Source organism: Linepithema humile, chromosome 3 (assembly GCF_040581485.1).
Source record: "Linepithema humile isolate Giens D197 chromosome 3, Lhum_UNIL_v1.0, whole genome shotgun sequence".
Lineage (NCBI taxonomy): Eukaryota > Metazoa > Arthropoda > Insecta > Hymenoptera > Formicidae > Linepithema > Linepithema humile.
In genome coordinates, this window is record NC_090130.1 from 3,218,418 (window position 1) to 3,242,631 (window position 24,214).

At 41.0% G+C, this 24,214-nt stretch overlaps 1 protein-coding gene and 2 non-coding genes across 3 annotated transcripts in view; 2 read left to right on the forward strand and 1 right to left on the reverse strand.

Annotated features, from left to right (window-relative positions):
- Nucleotides 1-24,214, forward strand: part of SMC5 (structural maintenance of chromosomes 5) — an 84,803-nt gene that overhangs the window by 14,964 nt on the left and 45,625 nt on the right. Inside the window, exon 2 of the mRNA XM_067351349.1 lies at nt 15,915-16,108. The gene's annotated coding sequence lies outside the window, so the exon portion shown is untranslated. The remainder of the gene's footprint in view (nt 1-15,914; nt 16,109-24,214) is intronic.
- LOC136999153 (5S ribosomal RNA) lies at nt 20,171-20,290 on the forward strand. Its single transcript, XR_010889553.1, has one exon. It is a non-coding gene; the product is annotated as a 5S ribosomal RNA (ribosomal RNA).
- Nucleotides 20,890-21,009, reverse strand: LOC136999154 (5S ribosomal RNA). Its single transcript, XR_010889554.1, has one exon. It is a non-coding gene; the product is annotated as a 5S ribosomal RNA (ribosomal RNA).

The window sequence follows — 24,214 nt, forward strand, 5'->3', positions numbered from 1 at the left end:
TGTGCATGTTCGTGAAATTTACATCGGCACTTCGCCGGCGATTCCGTGGGAATTTACCTCCTACACGCTTCATCGGCGCATCGTGATGGTGCGCGGAAAGAAGACGCTTCTCGCGGCTGTATCTCAGTGACATGTTTATCGACATTTTAAACACGCGCATCGACATGATAATTTCTCTTGAGTGTTGTTATGAGAATATGTCACTGATGTAGCAATCGTCGTAGTGTCTCTTATCTTGTTTTGGATACGTTTTAGCAACACTTTTTACTCGCAGTGAAAATAAAAGTCGGGTGTAGCGCCTCTTGGAAATACGAATGTGTATACATAAGCATTGTGTTAAATATTCATTGGCAATCTAAATAACGTGTCAAATCTTTAAATGTTTAAATACGCATGACTAATGGCCGGTTGTAATATTAAACGGCACGCAGAAGGAAACGCCGCGATGGAATCTCGAGAAGGGAAATGGAATGTCTTGGCCGATAGATCATTGGCCAGTTAAAAACAAGTTCAACGGTACGCGTCTAATCTAGAATCTAAAACGAACGGCGGGAACAGGTCGATTTTTTGTCACGTCGAACGTGGGCGGATGCATTATGGCGTCCATGAACTCGAATTTATTACCTCGCGGCGAGAAAGGACGCGATCGAATTGTAGATCGCGTGGAATTTTCGGGGCAATTATTATTTATGACTAATGCTAATGGTCACGATGCTTTTTCCAATAGCGCTCCGATTTCATATCGCGAATACGACGTGTATGTAACCGTGATATCTTTGCCTACAGCGAGTCCGGTTACCCCTAATCTGCGATCTCGAACCAAGTTAATGGCGCATGTTTGTTCATTTTTTTATCTACTACGTTCAACGATACGCTGGATTGAGGATATTTTTCATTGTACAATATGTAAAATGGAATTTTTCTTATCTTCTTTATGCCAAGTAATGTTTAAGAATTAATTACCAAGATAAATTATTCGTTTTATCCACGCGCAAATTTCTCATCAACGTCAAGCGGCAGACACCGCGCGAGCACGAGGTCATAAATCGATAAAGCTCAGATCAGGCGTATCTCGACCAGTTGATATCCAATCGTGCGTCTCGATTGGTCGCCGTGAAATCTCGCGGAACGAACAAGTTTCCGTGTCTCAGGACAGGTTTCACGCGGCGTGTGACACACCGGGCTAATTTATCGCGGCGGTATAATTATCTCGGTACCTACCAGTTGCGGAGAGGCCGGTCGACCAATCGAGAGTCACCGCCTCGACTTTCGCTCCTCCCAAGTGTCGGGAGCAGCGCGAAGACGCGTGACACGTCGTACGCTCATAAATCGCTTACTCGACTATCGCCGATGGTCATCCATCGATGGACGACCGTGGCAAAACGTGAAAGTGTTCGAAGCATCGGTTCGATTGATTCAGATTTTGAATGGAGTTAGAAAAATGCAGTTTAATATTGGCATTACTATTATCTATAATTATTATTATAATTAAAATTTATTTCAAAGATATTTTTAAAATTCGTCTGCGTAGGTAATTCAATTCGCACATGCTTCCCACTCATTATAATTATAATTCTCCCAATCACGCCGAAATGCTTTACGATCCACGGTTCCGAGAAAGACCAAGTGTCTATATCTGCAACAGCCGTGGCATATGATTCAACACCGGCTTCGTCGAATTAGCATCCAAACGAGCGACTCGGCGGCGCGATTTCGCGCACCGGCGACATTACGAGGGAGAAAGAGAGGGTATTCTCTCTATCTCGGTGTCGTCGCCGATAGAGAATCCAGTATGCAAATATATCCCGCGGAGGCACATCGCGCTTGCGCGCGGATCTATGGGCATAGCATAGACACGTGGGCGGCGTACGAGCCGGCTGAATGAACTTCTCGCGGAGTGAATGGATCCGCGCGCGTTTAACGACGACTCGTTTCGCTCGGAGGGACCGGAAGTCTTCCGTCTCCTTGTAACAGTGTGGCACAGGTGTGGCCGCGACTCACGGAGGATACGCGCGCGTGCTGCGAGACGCCGACGGCTCGATGATAGAACACGCGCGACGAAATCGAATATATTCGCGAAAAAATAATAGATGGGAAAAATGCTAAAATAACATTTTATTTCAGTTGCAGTTGCAATAATGTTTCTTAAAAGCGTACTGTTATTAACACGACTCGGTATTTTTATCAAGGAAAGATATATTTCAGATTAATATGGTTGTGAATGGGAAGAAGGCATACTTGATTGATGAGCTGTACGCAATGATGTTACGAGAGTTTCTGAGGAACGTTAAATAACCGGCCAACGTAGAAAGTAATTAAATCTGCCTGGAAAACACTGTATCGAGTCCCGGTAACCGACGTGGTATTTAATCGTCTAGAACGGAAGATCGATCGTTAATCCGCTGGTATTTACGAAGGTAGCCGATGAGATAGAGAAAAACTCCGCAGCAAATCGAAGTTGCATCAATAAAAATTATCGAAAACCGACGTTACTCGGAAATTATTGCCCGATAAAACGCATTATTTACATTCGACAGCGCCTAGTTGCAATTCGCAGCGTGCGTAAATTAATAGATCTAATCAATTAATAAAATTGATTAACTTTCGAAATGTGACAGTTAAGAAGGCCGTTCTCAGACAATAAATTAAAATTAAAATTAGCTCGATACAAAAATTTACAATTTATAATAATTGTTTTCCTTGAATCTGATCAATATAGAAGTTTTCGTATTGTTGAACAAATAATTAGCATTAACGAACGGAACATTTAACATTTATCAATAGAACCTTACTACACCGTCGTTTAATCTTCCCACAAATTAACGCTTCAAATTAACTCGCTTTTTGCCTCGGGTGTTGTCATTTGCACGCGAGCCGTGCCGATATCGCTTACCAGCGACGCAATTCACCGTTACGAAAGCACGTGCGGCTGCATTAAATCTCCTCGCGACGGCAAAGGGAGGGGATAGGGTGCCACGCGAAGGGGAACGATAGGGAACAGGGCAAGACGGATCGTAAGGTGCAGCCATATAGCGAAGCCCACGCCTCGTAATCCTTCACTGTTCTTCAACGTCGATATTCAAATCAGCGTCTCCTCCATCCCTGCCTCCTCCCCGCGCCACGTTGCACGTCCTCTTTTTACCACCTTTTCGTGCTGTAATTTACCGTTACAAAAGCCCCGGCGCCCACGCGCCCGCTAGCCCCCCTCCCCCCCCCCTTCTTTTGAGCACCGTCGGGCACACAATCGACCGTCATCGATCCGTTGATTCACGCTGCCGATGCGGCGAGACCGATCGAATCCTTCGGCTCTGGATATCGCTAGGCATCTCTATGTAGCAGGTGCGCGAAAATCCGAGTCACGCTGATGTGAATAGATATAATTAGGATACTTTGATAACACACTAATAATATTATCCTTGTTATACTTGTTAAAAAGAAAGTTTGTTGCATTCTAAAATATGTAACGAAGTTGAAAAAAATCTTACATGTACAGATTGAGTGAACATATTTTTATTTATTTTATTTCAAAATCAAAATTACTTTTGATAGTTGTTTGTAGGATCTTAAGTCGTGAATTCTAATTGCTTAAATACACAAAATGATGACATTAATACATAATTATATATTATGCAAGGAATATCTTACGGCGTCGGGTTGCCAGCGCAGGTGAGCAGCTAATAAATATTTGTTGTCGTTGACAAGTAAATATTTATCATTGGCGTTAGTCAGAGTAAAGGAACGTCGACCGAGCGATCTTTCGCTAAGCAGTCGGCGAAAAATGCTGAGGAGGAATTTAATCGCATGATATGCATACGTGCTCGCGCGACGATCTTCTCGATTTCACGTTTCACATCCAGTATTTGCAACAGGGCTGAATATTGAAAAAGAATCTTTAATATATAATATAGAAATCTGCGATTGAAATCTCATTATCAAATTATTACACATTAATTAATTATGAAAAAATATTTACTTGAATTTGCGAACACAGTGCTCGCTACCGAGCGCTCCGTGCGAGCAAGTCTCCGGCGGAAATTTAGAAACGCGTGTTACGCGAGGGCGGTTAGGGCGTTTACGAACACCCAGCCCTGGGCGCGCAGGTAAGGGAGCCCCTAGATATCAGCACGTAGAGGAGTTACCAGGAAAGTTACTGAGTTACCGGGAATGCTTCGTGGCGACATTCGATACAATCTACGATCCTCGCGACAGCGGTACTCGCCGAATGCCAGAAGGTGGTAATAATCTGCACGTGTCGCGAATAATTCGCGGACGGGAGCACGCGCGAACGAAACCGGAGAGGATAATGCAACGGGGTGCATCGCGGAGAACACGATGATGTCGGCTGCCTCTATAAACACGTGAATCGCTCGCGACCTTCGTCGCGAGGCGGACAACGTCTCGACACCTGGATATCGCTCGTTTATCTTGCGCGGCATATATTGAAACATTCTGGAACACGTAAAATTAAATTTCTAGCAATTGTCAGCACTCGATCAGCTGTTAATTAGCTTTGAATTGTAATCTTTATTATTTTGGTCTGCATTAATCTCAATCAATTATTATAACAGATTTTTATAGTAGAAAATTTATTAAACTTATGGAAATATAAATAATGCGTGTAATATTCGTGAAGCGTGTAAAGTTACGTTCTTCGTATCCTTTTGTTTTTGCTCTCCTCTCCTTGATTCGCTTCTCGGGATCGGAGATTTTGCAACTGGCTGTCGATCGCCCTCAGTACTAGGTCTGCTGGACAGGTGGGGACGTGTAGGACGATCATAGTTTATGGCAATGCCGCGCGAGCCTCACCCATTATTCGCCATGATGCATTCATTCGCCGATTTTACATACAAGGAGGCACGCCGTCACTTCCACTACTTCGATCACCGGAAGCGCCGCGCGTGACATTCACTCTAGTACGATTTAAATAATATGCCAATTTCTAAGTTGACGAAGGCTCCTATGTATGGACAAAAACTAAGAGCTGCAGATTTACGTGCCGAAAAAATTAAATATTTATTATAGTGTTCAAATGTTTCAATTTAAATCCAAATTTTTTTGACAAGTTATATATTAAAACTACAAATAAAGTGACACAAATGTAATGTTAATATATTATATTTAATTGTGAAATTATTTAGCAGCATCGCGGTTCGAATTCTTAAGTATTGTTCAGCATGAGATGGCTTTCGTAACTAGTATTTGTATTTTTTTATTAATTTTTAATTTAATTTTTTAATTTTAAATTAGAGGAACCAAAAATGAGAAATAAATCCGTAACAGAGTTCCGAAAACTTAGGAATTTACCATGACGATTAGGGATATCTATAGTGCCATTTCATTTCCTTCCGACTTCATAACTAACTCGGCTCTTCAAAGAAAAAGGCGGATCTCCAATGATCGATTCTCGTTTTTTCTCACGAGCTTAGCTGCATCCGTGAAATTATTGCGATAAAGACCACCTCTACGCACTCTGTCGGTTCTGTAATTGATTTCAAGCTTCGTTAGAACGGTTCTCTAAGACAATCCACCATAACTTCCGTTGCTTTACGCTTATTTAGAAACAGGATAAACATAAGTGACTTTGCATTATTTTTCGCTTCCGCAGTGAGAACTAATAAAAATGATTCTTCGAAACATTGCATCTCCTATTTTCTTTTCGAAGTTTATGTCAAGCGCTTAACAAGATATGTTTTTGGAAATATAGCATCTTGCCATTTGTACCAATTCGACGATAAACAAAACGCGAAAATTAAAATTCTTCAATATTAGAAATTTTATATTTTTTGTCATAATACATTGGGCAACAAAATGATCGCAACAGTAAATTATATCGAAATTTTGCATAATTTCAAATAATCGTAACTCCGTCAAAAATTGTATTTGAAAATTTTTTTTTGTTTTGAAGCTTAAAGTCTATACTTCAAAAAGCATTTGTCAGATTTTGAATTTATTCTTCCCCCTCCCGCTGTCTCTTCAAAAGTAAAGACGTGTTACGTCTCCAAAAAATTGCACAGTTTGACGTACTTCACGGGATGGAATGAATTTTTTTCGCAAATGTCACTATAATCATAAAATTTGGACTTTTCCTTGCAAAAAAAAAGAGGTTTGTACGATTTTTTTTCGCGGAGTTACAGCGTATCAAAGTTATTTATGCATTTTTGTTTAGTTACCGCCAGCATTACTCGATGCGCACCACGAGGACTTTGCGCATCGTGTGCGTGTGCGTGTGCGTATGTATTGGAAAGGAGAATTGTGGGTACATTTGCACTTAAAACTGTGTATTCCCACCTCGTCTTCGGATGACTTCTTACATACGCTTACGCATATTGATGCAGGGTCTAATTGTGGCCACATGTATGGGATATGATGGGAAGAAGGCTACGAGATTTGGAGCGACAGACAACCAATGTTCAACAACTGGAAGCAGCACTACAGCAGATATGGCACGAAATTCCTCAGGCTACAATTAGACCCTGCATCAATATGCGTGAGCGTCTGCAAAAAGTCATCCGAAGACGAGGCGGGAATACACAGTTTTAAGTGCAAATTTACCCACAATTCTCTTTTCCAACACACACGCATGCGCGCGCGCACACACACACGATGCGCAAAGTCGGACCAGCAATCTCCCCGTGATGCGCATCGTAATGCTAATGCTGGCGGTAACTAAACAAAAATGCATAAGTAACTTTAATACGCTGTAACTCCGCGAAAAAAATCGTACGAACCTCTTTTTTTTTTTAATTTGCAAGGAAAAGTCCAAATTTTACGATGGTTACAGTGACATTTGCGAAAAAAATTCATTCCATCCCGTGAAGTACGTCAAACTGTGCAATTTTTTGGAGACGTAACACGTCTTTACTTTAGGAGAGACAGCAGGAAGGGGAAAGAATAAATTCAAAATCTGACAAATGATTTTTAAAGTAGAGACTTTAAGCTTCAAAATAAATAAAAAATTGTTTAAATACGACAATTTTTGACGGAGTTACGATTATTTGAAGTTATGCGAAATTTTGATATAAATTTGTTGCGATAATTTTGTTGTTTAGTGTATAAATTTTTATATTATTATATAATGATGAAGAGAAATTTTATCCGGTAGTTCTAAAAATTAATCACCTACGGCCGCAGACTTTACATGACGATTTTTTCGTACGCGACGCCGGCGGGCCGCTTTTTACACCAACTTCTTTATTTCAGCCTTAAGAAAGGGTCTCCCTTTCAATTACGCTTGCTACCCACTGCATCCGACGAGGAGACTTTGCAATTTAATTTAAACCTCCGGCCAACAGCCTATATCGACGAGTGCGTATTCCATCAACATATTCAATGGTCCATTAACCGTGCGCGAAAGACAGAGCGAGGTCATGCAGAGCGCGGAGGTCACGAAGATGAGACACCTACACTTCGTTATATATCGAAAGAAGCGAATCTCGTTGATTATAGGATCGTTATTGACTTTTTAGAATCGGAAACTAATAATTTTTAGATGTCTAGTGAAGAATATTAAAGGAAATAACGTATGCTATTTTATTTTGCGCAACATGTAATTTTAAACAATTGACAAACATTTCTGAAAAAAAAATTTTTTTTGCAAGTTTCTTAATAATCGGGGTCTTACATGACCTAAATTTTATTGGTTTCCATATAAATTCGCTCGGGGGATTAAATTAACATGATCTAAACCGGTCGCGGAATCATCTCTCAGGAAATTGGCAGGTGCCCCCGGGTGGCTTCTCGCCCCGGCCGTTTTTCTCCCTTTGTCTTCCCAACGGCGTGGCTAAAATCAATATTTAATCGGGCTTCCACATCGCGCGCATAGCTCGGAGGCAGGTGCGAAAGCGGATCACCATTGTCTCAGCCAGGAATCGCCAATGATTTTGGCGCCGCAGGGTATCCTCGCAGCTTCAGGCTCCCTTTCGGATCCAGCTCCCTCGCTCTGTTTTTTTTTTTTTCTTCTCATTTTCTGGGTCGCGTTCCACGATAACGATCGGACCGAGATAACGAGCGGGGAGATAATTGAGTGCTGGATATCGTCCGGGCGATATCCATCGCCTTGCAGGTGGAATCTTCGCCACTTTCACGGTTGCCGCGTAGAATTGGAAAGGGAAGGAATTTGATAAATATGGGAAGCTTATTAAACTTATGCAAACGCATTATGTAAATTCACGTATCCTTAGGAATTGTATAAGGGAGTTTTATATAAGGCGACCTCGCATATATTAAATGCAAATAAATAGATCTCAATTTAGAGAGGAGCAAGCCATCTTTTGAACGCAATTAAATATAAAATTACAGCAATCTGACTTTTAAACTCAAACTAATTTGATTCCGAAACAATTCCACTTTAAACTGATTGAAGCAAGCGAAAGTTCCAATTTCAATAGAACTACTTCGCGAATTACTTTGCGGTGATTAAACACAGAGCACAGTTATGGACTTTCGAAGTGAATTTTGCGGCAGATTTAGACGTGTGCATTAGGCAAACAATTAAGATCTTATAATGGAAACGTCACATAAATAACATAGCGCAACAGCGCGCGATGCGTATATATCTAAAGACCTCACAAGACTCCCTCCTTCTCTCTGACGCAACGGATCACGTTAATGGAATAACACGCATGCTGCCTGCATGCATGCATTCATGTTATTTCATTCGAATCCGCAATGTACACGGCCGCGAACGGCGGGGATTTAGCTACGGAGTGCGGTCTCCTGTTAATATTGCGTAGGCGGTTCAATTTGCCGCGAGGCTGACCTTCTCGAATTGCATCGGTGACATTAACCTGTCATAATTACGCCGCACCGGTCTCTCATCGGTGGTTCCGCCGGCGCGGCTTTTGCGGAAACCGCCGTAATCCGCCGCCGATCGCCGACTGAAATTCCGAGAGCAATTTAACAAACAGTTACGAGCGACGGCGGCTCAACGTTGCCGCGTGCAGCAAGAGTAAACAAAGTGCGGGAACGCGAGTGGAGAAATAAATGGAGCCGATGTCGAGTTAATAGAGATAGAAAAACGAATATCCGTTATCTTCGACTTTTCTAATCACAGAATGACAGTAATCACACTCGACAGCAAAATATTAAAGACTATTTTAGAAGAAAAATAAAGAGACAATAAATCTTGATAGAAATAGAATGTTTCAAAGTATTCGAAGTCACGTTGATTAAGATCGCCTACCCAAACTAATTATCCAGACCCCAGTCATTATATAGTTGAACAAGAATTAAGCTGATTTCAGCTTTACGTTTCCAATAAATTCGACGAGTTCATCGACTTTCGAACTCCTCCAAAAAATTACAGGGAAGGCACTTTCCAAACGTGATCGATAAAGCCCGATGATCGCCGTAATTGCGGTCCAACGTTCCTTAAATGACGGCTATTCCGCGATTCCATAAAAAAAATTGTCACTGGGGAACCGCCTGGTAATTACCGTCTGGACGCAAACGAACGGTATAAATGGTCAGCGCGCGTAATTAGCGACGGACCACCGCGCCCTTGAGTAGCAATTGATCAGCAATTAAGCGGCGCGTAATTGCCTAATACCGTCACTCGAGCATGGACCATCGTGTGATAAGATTACATGATTGCTAGCCGCAGGCATGCGTATAAGTGCATACGTATATGAACACATCTTGCGCATCGGTTTTTTAGGTGCCTTTTCGTCGATCGCTGCTGTCCAAACAGGTAGCGACCGGATTTCTTTCTTTATAGTCGACAGAGTTGAATTCTTTTTTACGTCTTTTTATTTGTAGCGTATCGCAAAATTACAGAAAAAATTAAGATAGTGGTAGAAGTAAAAGAACAGATGTCGTTTTATAATTGAAAAAATTTATTTATATTTAATTCGGTTATTCTATTTTAAACTTATTTAATCGTGTTATCCGCTCGTTAAATCGTTAAAGTATAAAAATATATATGTCGGTGGATCGCGGGCTTGAAGACAAGATTTATCTGCAGGACCATCTCGATGTCGGTGGTCCATCTCTCGTCCCGACAAATGGGTAACAACCGGCACGCGCGTAGGCAAAGCGCGTGCAAATTAGTCACCGATCCTCACGCTCGCGATTCCTACGCACGCACGCGTGCAGAAGGAAGCCGGGCGGCTCCGGATCACGTCGCGCGTAGGCACGGTCGGCACAGACGCACTCCATTCACTTGGCGCCACATTCATTCATAGGGCCGGGGAACTCGCCGCGGCGAATACGAGCTAGCCGTACGTCGACGACTACGTTCTAGCGCCGTCGACGCCGGCCAGCCCCCGTTCCGAGCCGGTAAGATCACTTTTGCCGCCCCGGTAATCCGTCTAACGTCCAGTCTGCTTGTCCTCTCGTCGTGACACGAAAGCGATATGCATTCTCCGTACCATTGTTCCCGGTGACGCAATTGATTATAACGTAGGTTTTAATTTAGCCGACGGAGATAATGTCAATCATTGAATTAGGAAAAACGAAGTAAAGTTATCGATCATCAATGTGGATTTTAACAACAATTACTACAACATTAAAACTAAAATCGAATTTGGAGGATTGTAAATTTATTAAAATTGACGAACACACTTAAATATCGAAAATCCATCGATAGTATAATATTTAGATATCACGTTATTCGTGCGATTATCTATCCACGTGTTGTTCAGACGTGAAATTTTGCGACAAATGATCGATCCGGTATTGCTACGTGCGTATGTATTATGCGCGTTCACCGGGGCCACGGTCGTGCCGAACCTATTTATAAAGCGGGTGTCTCCTGATCGAATTCCTCCTACTGCCGGTTCTGTGGGGCCTCGGTTTTCCATTCGCTTGAATCGGTCGCTGCAGGGAATTCAGAACGGATAGTGCTGATTCGTGACACGGATAACCTCGCGTACCCGGAGACGGCCATTGGCGACCTTTTCCTTATGATCGTTATTATCTGCTCGCAGGTGCTTTATCCCGCGTCGAGGATAAGATCTCGAGCATTACTTGTCTCATTTACTTCCGTAAGAATCTTAAGATGCCAAAATGAATTCGCTTTAGTTTAAAACTTACATTTTATTTTTAATCTCGTCGCTATTTTCATCGTTTTCTTAGGAATTTTTTTAGTTTCTCACATATTTCTAATCCCTCGCATATACTTTAACAAGAATTCTGTCTGATAAAAATTATTCAACAAATTTTTTATTTTGTCGCATTTTTATAAAATAAAACGATTAATAATTTCTGTTCTTTTATAATTCTCGGAAACTACAGAATCAATGTCGGCGTAAGTAGAATTGTTGATATGATTTTCAGTTTCTAAAAATGAGATGCTAACTTCGCGAGACGTTGACTATATATTTATGCGGTCTGTAAGTCTGTTCTTTGGAAGATTATTTTTTTTTTTCGCACGTAGAACTCTCCAAAGTTCAAGTGTTCAATTATCTCGCGCCCAGGCGATTATTTTCTATTCATTTACGAGCACGCCGTCGAATAAATTATCAACGCACGCGTGCACGCATGCATGCACACGAGGCGTTGCGTGTCACCTATGCGGATACCTATAATTTAACGTTATAATAACTAGTTGCGCACCGTAGCCGCCTTCGCCGAGGCGCCGTGTGCATTGTTCATCGAGGAGAGCAGGACGACGCTGGGGATGCAGGTAGATGAGCGAGGATGCGACGGGGATATGGTTTCTCTCGGAGACTTTTATCTCGGGCTCGGATGATGATTCACACTCGCGAGCGGAGAAGGTGTCACTGCGTGTATGCATAAGCGGGGCTCATTATAGCAAACTCAACGGCGCACTGGCCCACGTGCCTGCTTGATCGCAGTATGCAAATCGAGAGGGCCCCGCGCGTCATCCTTCCTCTTGATCTCACGCGTTTCTCCGCGCGATTGAACGTGAAAAACCTTTGCCGACGGGGATCAGCGTCGTCTATGCAATATTCGCGCAATATTACATTGTAAGCGTTTAGATAAATGAACGTCGCATGAATCGGTTAGTTTGTACTACAAAGAAAAATAGCAGAAACTTTAATCTGAAATCTAAGAAATCCTCTCAAATGAGGAAAATCACCATCTTTATTTCTTGACGACTGACAAAAAATGTAATATATATTTTATATTAAGCACATAAGCATCAAAGCGAACGGAGATATACATATTTCGAAGCAAATTAAAATGTATACTTTTTTAAGACGACAAGAGCAACTTCAAACGTGTTAGGACGCAAGTGCACGACTACCATTCTTCGGACCACGCTGTCATTTTCATAATGACAATGGCTGAACGGCCCACGCGTATCCACGATGAGTTTACAGTGCGAGTCCCGCCACCTTCGCAAATCTGCAGACTGCCGTATCAAGCGCCCTACATTGGCCGACTCGCCTCATTAATGACTGTCTCGAGTAACGATTTCATTAAGATCCGAAAGCGATTCGGCGGAAACGGATCGACTGGTTGTTAATCTTACGTTTAAGAAAGAAAGGGAGAAAGATCTAAGAGGCAGTTACATATAATATTTCCATTAATCAAACGTGCTCACTCGATAAATGAATCTCGGTACGAAGTGAGTCGAGTCGATTAAAGTTGCAGCGGTGACATTCAACGTGCAAGTAGTTTTAGGTCACGTTTTCAGTCAGCCGATATGTGAAACGAACTGATACTGAGCACACGGGGCACGCTCGTCAACATTAATACCTACACAATCGCAGATCGTGATTCAATACCGGGCATAGTTATTGTTATCCCACGGATGTCGTCGAGGTCTACGATATCACGATCGGTAGCCGTGCACGTACCGCGAGCGGATGGATACGATAACTCTAGTTCGATAACGATCTCGTTTATGAGCAACTTCTGGACAGAGCCACCCTCGAACGTAAACGCGAACAAAAGCGGCATCGTTGCGGCAAGAGTATTGCACCCTGCTGCTCGCGGATCGAAGTAAAGGTACTCGTGATAGGGACAGTCGTGAACTTTTATTGATGCAATATCGATGGGTGTTTCAAAAGCCTTCCAAGTTACATATCGCATTATCCGCAAATTAATTACGCTTAAATACATAATCCGTTGAAAACTTAATTACATAGATGTAAGCAGAATATCATCAGGAAGTTAATTTCGCGCCGATACAATCCGCAAAATCCAGCAATTTAGTCTTAAGAGACGAACGGTTATTAATTTTTACGCGAGCTTGAGAAAATGTTCGATTGCAGTTGGGACACTTGTCGCGAGGATCGGTAATCTTAATGGGACACCCACGTGCGAATCTCGGAGGAAGCAACCCCGTGGCACTGGGAGGCTCGTACGCTTCTAGAACGCGTGTCCAATCGACTCGACACGGCGCAATCGGATTCCGTTAATTGCAAATTTATGGCGACGCGTGTAGAATCGCGTGGAAGACGGAAAGAAAGCCGCGCGTTGTCGGACGCAAACGTCATTCCTCATAGATAAACCAAGAATATACCGTGAGAGTCTCACCTGCGAATGTTATATCGATTTATCAATTTATCTTTCATGTTAATTCTAGTCTACTTGTAATAACTAAATTTTATCTTCAATAGTTAACTCAAAAATTTGCTATAAAATCTTTAAATCTTAATTCAAACAATTTTCTGCCAGAGATGCTCTTTTCTTATTTTTATAATAAATTTCTTTTTTTATTTTTTTATTTAATGATCTCAAGTCTATTATTCTGATATACGATACTCATATTGTTTCTACAAAATTTTATGCCGTTTCTCATTTTTGCGACTACCTTCTCATTTTCATATTGCTATCACTATTTATTCGCTTAGATAACATGTTGATTCTGTAGTCATTTTTCCACTCACGCTCCTCGCCATTCGTACGTTAACTGTCTTCACGATGGCGGTATTCGCAAGCGCGCGGCTCGCAATATTGCGCGTGGCATGACTCATTCGACGTCTCTTGCTCGACCACGCGTGATTATTTCACGTTTGAAACCACCTCCGCGGTGGTAACATATACACCATGCTTGTCGACATTGCCACCTCTCGTCTCGCGTCGGCATTGTGCGCGCTACCATTGATCGCACTAGCAGCGACCGCTGAAAATGTCTTCGAGGCATAATGCGCATCGTGATCATTAGTTTTAATTATTCAAATTTGTTAAAGAAAATTTCAGATTAAGCACAAAACTTATTAGGCATTGTATCGACGTACATTATAAAAGTATTTATCACAATAATGCTAGAAACCGATAAGACCTCTGAGTTAAAAAGCCATCAAAATAACAAGAAAAACATTTTCAGACGCCTTTGCTGAACCCGGCAATGCGCTACCGTGTTCAGCTGAATAAACATTAAACAATGGTAACAATGGTTAAGATAATGCATCGTTAATGTCGCCCCGCACCCATATTATGATTTTTTATCCTCTCGCCGACGCAAACGGAATACGTCTGAATTTCTCTACAGAAGTGTGCGAATAGTTATTTTTGTGATTATTAGACTTTATCATTAAAATACAGTTATTGGATTTAATCATTAAAAATTGACACAAGCAACAAATGTTTATTTGCTTAACTACTTATGCCATAAATTTGAATCTGTTTTGTTCAAAGTCTTGTCGATTTTTTTAAAAGTATCTTCTGTATTTCATATTAAAAGCTCAAATACAGTAATTTGCGTGTGCAAGTCCGAAAAAGTGAGATTTCAATAGATTGAAGAATTTCGAAAAAAATTCGATTTATGATTAAAATTGCCGTGCGCAATTAGAAAAGTAAATGAGGCACTAGGAATGCCGCGATCTATTCGCGGGGTTAATGCGTATTTGCACACAATGAGGGAAGGCACCCGCGGTTATTGAGGTATCGCGTAGGACACGCGTCGCCGACGTTACCAGCATTTCTAGACAGAGACAAATAGCGAAAAAGTGACGAGCCGTCGCGCTCACGCGGTCTGACAGGTCGACACGTCATCCACGATGCAATCGAATTTTTTCGTGGAATTAGATTGCAACGAGACGCTGGAAAACGGCGTAGCGAACTAATTTTGTTTCCTCGTTAATTATGGATTGCCCAACGAAGCTGTAAAGAGAATTACGTGACATTCCCCCATGCGAGCTCTCACGATATAGTGTCAGACCGATCTTGTCTCCGCTATTTCGCTTTCCCCCTTCGCCCCTCCGGATTGCAGCATTTCCTGCCTCGACTCCCTTTGCAGAGTAACCGAGATAGCAGCCATAAAGCATATGATAGAGAGACAATATTCTCTCCTGAGCAAACAATAGCTAACTTACGACGATCGTAAACAATTCTCTTATCCACAGGTCGTTAACGCTGCATAATAATTTTCACTAATCCCCGCGTATTTTTTAGAGGTTCAAACTGACACAATTTTGATCGATAATGAGATCTTAAAAATTTGGAGTGCAAATAATTGCTGAAAATTTTTGGTACAATTAAATAATTTTGATAATAGTTTTTTGTTGAGCTTGTAAAAATGAAAGATGAGAGGAATGAATTTGGGCGTCTACATATGCTACCGATGCGTCGTCTCGTGTTACACATGAGTCAGCTTCGGATTTAATGTCACAGAGCCGGTATGTGCTTTGGCGAGATTCATGCAGATGAAACCCGTAATACGTCTGTTAAGCTGACGCAGCTACTTTAATCGCAATCGAATGAAAAATATATCTGCAGGAATGTAGAGCTCTTTTGCTTTAGTTTCGATTTTGTTGTTCCAGCCGTTTTGTGAAAAAAAAACTGTGCCAGCTAAAGTTTATATAAATTTGGCATAGCGTGTAATGCTAGAATTAATTTGATTATTTCTAATGAATTGGAATATTCTACAATTGCAATTCAACATGTCAAAGATAATGTGTTATTGAGCGCTATTAGGTTTGCCTCTTGCGAATAAAGTTGATCAATGTTTTTATCTGCGTGCAATATCAACACTTGAATAACAATGACATAACATATTTCAGAACACAACGAGCCTGGTGATATCGATTCGCGCCGAAACCGAAGATCATTTCGGTACAAAGGAAACGGCGGTAGCTCGACCCACGGATCGGCGCAGCGGTGATCTATTTGCGATCAGGTGTGATCTATCGACGATCGACGAGCGTGGGTGGACGGTGGATACACGATTCAACTCGGCCCTCGGACCTCGGCACCGGTAAGAGAGTTCATTCTGACTCATTTGAGCTAGCAGAGCGACGTATTAGCGATTGTCGGCGCCGCCGCGATCGTGCTACACGATCGTATAAGCGTAAATTGAAACACGATACGCGTAATATGATTTGCGGCGCGCACCATAACAGATGTATACACGCTGCGCTCGAATCAACCGGTACACGTACATGGAATCGGCAAAAATTGACAAATTGACCGGTTTATTCCGCGCGAAGAATTTTTAGGTTTTGCAATATGTTGGGATTTTTATGCGAAGCTCTTGCGATAAGATACGCACGAGTCATACATTAACTATGTATCTATGAAAATCTGAAATTAACAGAAGCATATTTTCTTTTAAAATGTTATAAAGTGAATAAATTAAAGTGAATACATAATATTAAAAACATGGCTAGTGAAAATTTCGAGAAACTTGCAACAACGCAAATATTTCGAGAAATCAAAATTTTTCTAAAGCAAATTGCTCGAGGTGAAATTTTATAGAGTTGGCATTCGATACGATAAAGCGCTGCATTATGCAGAAACCACTAGTCACAGCCGCACAGGCACACTTATAAAACGCAACAGCCCATTACGCTTATAAATCGCAAAAAGAAATACGCGAGGCCTCTTAGAGATTTATTAATGTACCTGTCCGCGCAACAGCGCGGACCACCCTCGAAGGACACGTAAGACTCAAAAAATCCCGCGGCGCGGGTTAATTAGCACCTCGAGCGAAATAATCTCGCAACCGGAATCGCGATCGATCGCACACTTGGATGCGTCTCGAAACGAAAAACGGGTCAGTGGGGGATTGTGTACGAGGTAGGCCCCTCGGGGCACATTTCGCCGAGCCTCGACTAAATATATGTGTATCGATCGGGACGCCGATTGTGCAATCGCAATTAAAGCGATCTTGTAAACGTAAGCGGGGCATAATTAACGAGCCGAATCGTGCCCGACGCTCCGGCGGAGTGTTGTCTATCGCGGCGCACGATCGCGCGGGCGCCCCCGCGGGCCCCGTGAGTAAGCGCAATTTGCCATATTGTCTCTAATAATCCCGGTTAATTAGTTTTGTCTCCCGTTTATATCGGTCGTTAGCCGAGAGTGCGGACACGGCTCTTCGTCGATACACGGAAGAGAAAGCACCGGCGTCAACCCACGCGTTCTCCCCGCAGCGGGCAAAAACGCCGGAAAAACGGCGAAGCGGTAAAACTGCGTGATTACCCATAATAAACGATTTTTAACGCGCCGAAACGATCGCGGTTTTACTCACAGCGCTCGCTATGAAACATTGTTTAACGACGGGTTTGTTCAATCGGGCTCGCTTCCTGATCCGGTATTCCAAAGGGCAAATGAGGCTAACTGCGGCTTTACAGATTGTCAGAATGGAATATTTATAGCGAAAACTTTGTGCAATTTATGACTGCCATCTCCTTTTCTATCTAGATTATAATCTTTTTATCATTAATACGGAATTTTTTTACAATAGATATCTTACAAAAAGAAAGGGAGACGAAAAAAAAATCTTGGGAACAAAATTATTCTATTTATGAAGCAAAAGTAATAACACGCAAGCGAATGCCAAAGAGCGAAACAAATCATAGGTTGTGGTTTTACAGCCTAACCGGGTTTTACCTTGTTTGCAAAAGAAGGGCGGACTCCTTCATTATTTCCTACTTCGCTTTTAGTTCGCATTTCAATTTAATTTCTTTGGCCGCGGACGCGCGTAAGCCCATTGTTTATTATCGATAGGTCGAGCGGAGAACCGTGGGATTGTTTCGATCGCGACCTACTCGTCGTTCACCGCGACGATACAGGTTTCAATGAACGGGGAAATTTACGGTTCGCAGATATGTGTTCTCTCTCCGAAGCTCGACGCAGCTGGTTGAATTAAGACGCGAACGCGATACAATCCCGATGACGACCATTCATAAGAGGACGTTACTTTGACCCGATTAATCACGGAACAGCCGCGATACAAACGACACGAGATGCATCATTATGACGTTCGCGGCTCTTCGTCGCCTTTCTGCGCCTACCCGCGCGAATTTGTTAGGCCGCTCCGACAGCGCGCGTTTGTCTCGAGTTTGTTCGCCCCGACGCTCACGTAACACAATTCCTGCGCGCGCGATCTAACACTTTTCTCGCGACTACAAATACACCCGAAAGGATTAATGACGCTATCAAGCGCGCTAAACGTTGCTCGTAACAAAGCGCCGACCGACTCTCGTCCGCGGGATAAATCATGCGGCCGCGAGAAAAATGCCCGGACGCATAATAATTGCTGATCGATCGCTCGTTAACATGCTCACGCGAGAAAATTACCTCGTTACGAAGTGCACTATACTCGAGTCGCCGAAATGCCGATGAAGCCTGATTAGTTCAATCTTCTCTCTCTATCTAGATTATAGATAAGACTAATCTGAAAAGAGACTTGATCTCTTATTTCGCTCTGGTTGCCGCCAGAATTTTCCTCCGAGATGTCAAATCTCATATCGCAATCGAATTGCACATTAGCTAATTTGTTCTTATCTATACAATTACTATAATAATTTTATAATATAATAAATATTGTAATAAAATAACTCCGTAAAAGTCCGTTTAATTAAAAAACAGCCAAAGTCTGTAGTTGAAATTAATTTCACTTGCAAGAATTTAGGATTGATTAATTTTTCATCAAGTCCATCTTTAAACTTATTGCAAAAAAATAGCGAAAAAACCAATAGAAGAAAAGGCTATAAGAACCAAACGCGAGTGTCGAGGCGCAAAAGATATTACAAATCAATACAGAATAGTGTTACAAAAATCTGTAGCAAAACTATCTGTAGATTTGTAATACCTTTTGCGCTCCGACACCCGCGTTTAATTCTTATAGTCTTTTTTCTATGTTGGTTTTTTTATTATTATAGAATACCATACGTCATGTGATTTATAATAACGACTTGTTAAACTAGTGGTTAGTAATATTAAATAGCGACTTGTAGTATTTATCGAGTTCTAATGCAGTACAGCGGCTTGCACACTTCTCGCGCCCCTGCTAACCCGAGGTTATTTAATCGATTTATCGGCGCAATAGTCGTGCCGGCGAACACTCTTGTCCGCATCCGCGGTGTAAATAAACAGTCCAGTGCGAGCTGTCAGTCACTTGGGCTACACCGAGCTAGTTGGAATTTGTAAATCAGCTCGATATCGGCGCGCACGATGCAAATGACTCGCGCGAGCCATTCACGCCCACCAGCGCGACCGTAGCTGCCAGCCGTAATTGACTTTGTATTGAGATTTATCCGGTTCTGCCGGCGATCCCTCAGCTCGCCGATTTCCAGCCGTTGCTTTCATTACATCGGTGAACATAATCATTGCCACATTGTAACATTCTAAATGATTATTTCTCATATTTTTTACGTTAAATCCAAAGATGCAAATTAAATCTCTCTATTACTCTCAATTTCTTACAGCTGTAATTTTCGAAAATATGTGACAGCGCATATCTCACAGTACAATACGGAGATTTTTCAGAAGATTGACTTATTTATATTGTTAAATCTTTCTGTTGAAAATGCGATATATTATAGTGAGCGAAATCGAAATACATATTAGTTGAATGCTCGAGAAGTTGAAGCAGAGAACTGTTGATCGCTCTTTGAGGAAAGGCTATATTTGAATTAAAGGTTTTGTTCAGGAATTAAATTATGTAGGTACAAATATATATTTTCATATGTCGCGTGAATATTAATAATGGAAAATTGGGATTGAGAATAAAAGGAGATGCTATATTTTTTAGCATATTATTCTCTCTTTAGCTGATTTTAAAGAAGCAATTTGTAATCATTTGTTCAAAGCATCAGATTTTCTATCCATTTAATATAACAACATAATCAAATAACATATTTTTACATTCGAATGCTATACTGTCAACGTAAACATTCATAATAAATATATTTTGTTCAGCAAGTCAGAAAAAAATAGCAGACAATTAAACTTAAAAAAAAATTGCTGTAACAAATATAATCCTTATGTCTTTCTTGCAATGACCATAAAACTTTTTCACACTTTATATAGTTTCGTTAACTTCCATACCACGCTGAAAAGTACCAGTTCTCGTCCGATCACTGAAGTCAAACAGCGTTGGGCATGGTTAGTACCTGGATGGGTGACCGCCTGGGAACACCGTGTGATGTTAACAATTTTTTTTATTTTAATCAGCCAGAATTAATTACAATGTTAACGAATAATATTTATCAACTTGCAAAGAAGGAAATAAAATAAGTATATTTAGCAGCAATCCAATTTTCGAAACTAGTTATCGCATTAGTATTATGTATTATTATTAAAGAAAAATATATGTGTGTGTATAATATATTCTTCGTTCTACATAGTCTGGAACAGATAATACACAATAATTTTTGTAGAATCCCACTGAGATACTTCATCGAACTCTTAATGTTAAAGTTCCATATAACAAAGTATGCATAAGTAGCAGAAAACAGAGATCAAACAACTTGATAGACTAGGAAAGAAATGATCAAGTGAAATGATCTAATGATGAAATGATCTACAAAAATTATTGTGTATCATCTGTTCCAGACTATGTAGAACGAAGAATATATTATACACACATATATTTTTCTTTAATAATAATACATAATACTAATGCGTCTGCAATAACTAGTCTCGGAAATTGGATTGCTGCTAAATATACTTATTTTATTTCCTTCTTTGCAAGTTGATAAATATTATTCGTTAACATTGTAATTAATTCTGGCTGATTAAAATAAAAAAAATTGTTAACATCACACGGTGTTCCCAGGCGGTCACCCATCCAGGTACTAACCATGCCCAACGCTGTTTGACTTCAGTGATCGGACGAGAACTGGTACTTTTCAGCGTGGTATGGAAGTTAACGAAACTATATAAAATGTGAAAAAATTTTGTGGTCATTGCAAGAAAACAGAGATCAAACAACTTGATAGATTAGGAAAGAAATGTTCTCCCCTATAAAAATAAAAAATTAAGAACACGTTTGAATTTAACGTAAAAAAATACGTACAAATTCAGCCTGTGCAGCACTTATAATGAAAAATCAAAACGGTTTTGTTATTCAGTATTATTGACTACCGTCGCGATAGCGCCACTCAACGGCAGCCGCGATAGCGTGCGTAATTAACGTAACGCAATATCTCGGTCAGCCTCCAGACGAGGGACACCTTAGACCTGGCGCGGTGCGATTATCTGTCCGCCAGGCGACACCCTATATCTTCGTTAGTGTCCGAGATGATATAAGAAACGGCGGGCGGTGCGCCGCTTCGAGGAAACGTCGAAGACTTTTAGGCGTCTCGCTTTAGATACGGTGTATCTCGTGCGGTGAAAACGATGCATTGTATCCACGTGTGAATGTTTCAGCTGTCTTCTGGTTAAGTAAATGATCGCGGCGCTCGCACGATAAAAGCGTAATGGATACGCACCCTTTGTAATGAAGGGAATTGGAACCTGCGAGGGCTTTTTGTAGATTGGAAATTAACGTGTTTAATGTAGACATTTTTTAAATAATTGTGCGAATGGAATAAAAAATTAATTCTGCTCTCCAATCTCGTTCGTTCACTGTTATCATGTGTGGATTGCATCAAAATGTTTAAATCTAAATTTCATCAAACCCACCTTCGGTCGTTTTCAGCGCGCGACAACCTGCTGTGCAAACATTTTCCACTTGTACACGATTCAACGATCTCCGCGATTTTACGCGTCGTTAAACCGCCGCAAAACACTATAAGAATCCCATAAAAATCGGGAAAGGTGCGAAGTTCGCGATCGCTCGCGTTCCAACGATCGTGATAATAACGTTAATGCGCGCCGGCGAAAGAGACGATTGGCAAACTGGTTCTTCGCTCGTGAATTTGCGCTCGGAACGCTGTTCGATTGCCGGCGCGTCGTAAATGCATCTCGCTTGACGTAGCAATTAGACGACTTTGAAAATATTTGTTCTTTTTTTTTATTTTTTTCACTTATCCGACATTTTCAGAAATCTCCTCGCAAACGCGTTTTCCGTTATTAATTTCGTCTTACGTAAATCACGCACTTTCATTCCTCATGCGTCTCGCGCGAGTTCTCCGAGCAACCCCGTTCAACGGTGTCAATTAAACTTGTAGGAAATCGCGCCCGATTGCAACGCGCCGATAATAATGATGTTACCGATCTCGTTGGCTTTGATCAAGCGCGTTGCCCGCGAGCGAGCGGGCGAGCGAACGCTCGAAGAAGAAAGCGGACTTCGGTGGCTTTCGGTTTGATTTACGGCCGGTTAAAGAGCGCTCCGACACCGGTGAAAATCGGTTCCGATACAGGGAGTGGTCGTACACAGCCGCCGTGTTAGATTAATTGGCGATTCGTTTCTAATTTAACACAAAGAGTAGAATAAGGAATGAGAGAGAGAAATTTATCTTGCTTCGGGTGGAGGAGTTAAGAAGATTAAGCGTGAAGACTGGTAGCGAATGTCTCCTCCTCTCTAGTTGTGCAATTTAGATTTCTTTTGTTATATCCTCCTCTCCCCCGGATAAATCTTTATATCGTAATGATGATCGCATAACTCTCGAGAAACGACTTCTGGTCAACACTACGGAGAATAATCAGATAACCGCGCACGCCCGCACATTCTTACATAAGAACCGCGTTACGTCGTAACATACATGTCGGCGCGTCGATTTTCTCTTGCGGCAGGAAGAAGAGAAACGAGAGATCAATGCTCGGTGATCGATACGCGTTGCGCTACAAACATATGCGTTGATATATGTAGTCAATTTTCCATCATTACATTTGCGCTTCATTTTATATTTTCTCCATATATGTGGATATATGCAATATCTGTTCCTAAAAGGATATTAGCCTAAAGGCAGATAGATGCATCTATTTAAATGAGGAAATAAAACGCGCAAAAATCAAGATATAAATTCTCAATAAAATTTCTGTTGAGAAAGAATTTTGTTAGCGTTTTTTATCAATTCCATTTTGATTCTATATTTTTGAAATATCACGTTGATGCTGCACTTCGAACATAGTTATGCGTTCAAATTAGAGTTAGGAGACAAAATCTGAAGGATTTGTTGACAACGAAATGTCATCGAATGAAGAGATTATCACCAGTCCGCAATCAGAAATGATCGACGCTTGATTATGACACAATGACCACATGCATACTATAATATCGTGTTAAGACGTGTTAGACACTAGACAACACACGCTGCGATCGACTTACGTCACACATGTCGCGAAGAATTAATAATCTTTGTTGCCCACAGCAGCGAACACAGCGACGAAACCGCAGATCTGATTATCTCGTTGTAGGTCCTCAGTTTAACATCCTGTATTACGAAGTACATAGAAAATTTCACTTAAATAAATTATCTTACTATCTCAATTATCATATCATTAAAATCATTGTCATAAATGATAGTAAAAATAATATCATAAAAAGAGTATTCAAAAATAAGATGACAATTTGATCGAATTAAATTAAATTGAATAAAATAGAATTATTTATTTAATTAAAATTAATTAGCGTTGACGTGTACGCATATACGAATATTAAATGAGGCTAAATATGTAGGAATGCTCTGAATTTTCTCTCTACATTATGAATAAGCTTTCACTGATGCTGTACTGGCCATTATTTAATTCTTATCGGATATCTGCCACGGAATATAATTTTGCAAGCAACACATTGTGTATCTCCGCAAAAACCAGTTCGAGTGACAAATTATCATTTCACAAAGTGCGATCGTCAAGGACATCGAAAATTTCTTCACGATGAAGAATGAGAAAAAAAAAGGAACAAGACCTATGTTCCACTTTATATATCATTCTCGATTAAAAGCGCGATAGCTTACAATCTGATTTATGTTTGCAACCCAATAATCTCTTGAAAAATTTTAGATTTTTCCACGAGAAGGATCTTATCTTTGATAAAAAGAGCTTTTTGTTTGACTTAAAATTTTCCGTGATCTTAAGCCCCGAATTTGTAAACAAGTATTTAAAAAAATACGATTATTATTATTATTAATACCGTAGCGACTAATCGTGCTCCACATCGAAGAATAGGAGCTCTCGTTTATACAAGCGT